This window comes from Penaeus monodon, chromosome 35 (genome assembly GCF_015228065.2).
Source record: "Penaeus monodon isolate SGIC_2016 chromosome 35, NSTDA_Pmon_1, whole genome shotgun sequence".
NCBI lineage: Eukaryota > Metazoa > Arthropoda > Malacostraca > Decapoda > Penaeidae > Penaeus > Penaeus monodon.
The window spans coordinates 21,544,527-21,547,026 of record NC_051420.1 but is presented as its reverse complement, the minus strand read 5'-3'; the positions used below and the strand labels follow the sequence as shown (position 1 = coordinate 21,547,026).

General features: G+C 34.2%; 1 protein-coding gene across 1 annotated transcript in view; it reads left to right on the top strand.

Annotated features, from left to right (window-relative positions):
• LOC119595100 overlaps nt 1-2,500 on the top strand; it is a gene marked incomplete in the record, with an annotated part of 95,204 nt that overhangs the window by 27,840 nt on the left and 64,864 nt on the right.

Here is a 2,500-nt window from a genome sequence, read left to right as displayed (position 1 = left end):
ACAAGAATTAGAGAAATTCAGGGGCGATCTTTAGAATTCGAGGCTGAAAGTGACTCTTAGAATTAACGACTTCAAAAACCGAACTTTGACTCAGAAAACCTTAAAGCCGAACTTTAACCAAGAAACCCCGGAGAGAAACCCTTGGCACAGGAGGCTTTCAGCTTGACCAATGGCACCGGAGACCTAAAAACTGACCCTTGGCACCGGAGACCTAACGACAAGTCCCTTGGCGTCTGGCACCCATTCGGACCTTATGCACCCTATCTACCCTTGGCATTCAGACCCGACCTTCTAAGAGCTCTGGCACCGACGTACTGATAACGAACAGTACCTTTAGCATCCCATAAACTCTTAAGGTCAGAGCCATTTATAGCATGTGGTTATTCAGAAAGCTATATCCGAAGCTCGTAAAATATATATGTGCATATATAAAAGACCAAAAATACGTATTCATTCACTGGGTGCGTTTTATTTTGAGAAGAATGCCTGATCACTTATCCACTGGCTAACTTCGTCCTCTTTTCAGCGTCGTTTTCTTAACTGGCCACAATGTTTTTTATTTATTTTAACTATTGTTTTCTTAAGTGTATTTGGATAAATTTCATTTTTTTCTATTGCCATCATCATCATCATCTTCAATATCAGTATTATTATCATTATTATTATTATCATCATCATTGTCATTATTATTATTATCATCTTCATTATCATTATCATTATCATTGTTATTATTATCATCATAATCATCATCATCATCATTATCATCGTCATCATCCTCATCCTTATTATTATCATCATCACCTACTTCTCTTCCTCGTCTTTTTATTCTTCTTTATACCATTGTAATTATTTTTACTTTAATTTTATTTTCCTGTTATTGCCCTTTTCATCTTTTTCAAATCTTCATTATCATTATTCCTGTTTTTATCAGTGTGACGATTGTCTTCGTTTTCGTTATCATCTCTGTTTTTTTATTGTTATCTTTCTTCTTTTTTCTTCTGCTCCTCCTTCTTTTTCTCTTCTTCTCATTATCATGAAGCCTATGACATATTCTATTGTTCTTTTAATTACTATTTCTATCGTTATGTCATTATAATTGTCATGATTATTATGCAATAATTATCAACGCAATTATAATCATCATCATCTTTATTATTATTGTTTTCATAAAAATAACAGTTAAATGAAAACAGTAATAACAGAGTAAGAGTAACAGTGATGATAATGAAAATATGATGGTGATATTAATGTTGACAATTCTACCGCTATTATTAATATTAAAATATATACAAGGATAACCATCGACAGTAATCACTTTACTATGAATTTCATTACCATTACCATCATCTTTATCAGTATCTCAATAATCACATCAATAACCATATCCTGTTTTCATCTCATTTTCCACTCATCTTAGATAACGTAAATATTTCTCCTTTTATCCCCACTTGACTGACAACTGAATCTTCTCTTTTTAGCTGAGGAAAAGTTGCGTCTCTGATAACAGGCTATAAATTGTCCCCTCAGCTGATTAGAATGGCAGTCACCGTCGCTAGAATGTAACTGATTTTACTTCCAGTCGCTTTCCTGCTGGCTGAGCGTACGCCCTGTCACCCGCTCACTCATCGACCGAGGCTGGGGATATGTCGTCTCAAGTCTTTCAACTTGTATTTTCAAGGGTTATATTTTTTTGCTCTTGTAATGCAATGGTTTGGGTGGTTTTCTTAATTGTAACCTTATGCTGTTTTCTTTATCTTATTTGGTTAAAAAAATATGTATGTCATTATATTAGGTTGTTATAGTACCAAAGTCTTCTTATCTCCCCGTTAAATACATCGTAAACTCCACGGGTTCTTTACACCGCATTTTGGTCGAGAAATCACCGTTCTCAGAAAACGGGAAACTTGTTTGTAAGGAGTAACTTGCGGTCTTTGATTTCATGTTCTTATTATGTTATCTATTTTCTAAAAAACCTTCGGAATGTACACTTAGCCAATTCATAAAAAAAAGCAAGCATGTGTAGCATCTTCTTCCTAATTCTTATGTTTAGATGTTCATTTAGTTGTATTAGACTGGCGTCTCGCTTACATTACTGTTGGACTGTCATGTTTTATAGATCAGCTGACCTACTTGCGTGAATATTTTTATGATGTATTTACTCTCTATGAAATTCTAATCATGTAACTTGACTTTGATGTGTGATTACTTTCTTTTCTTTGCTTTTTTGTTCCGCGTCTCAATCTCTCTGCGTTTTCCTCTCTGTCTATGTATCTGCTAGTCTATCTGTTAGTATATTTCTCACTTATTTTATTTTTATCTATTTATCTATTCGTTTTTAGATCATTCGATAGAACCGAACTTTGTTTATATTTCTTCTAATGCTGATAAATACTTAATACAGTTACCTCACATGCATAGCATATGGGTACTTCTCTCCTCTCTCTCTTTTTATCATTCTGTCTCTACCTTTCCACCCTCTCGCCTTCACTTCCTCCCACAC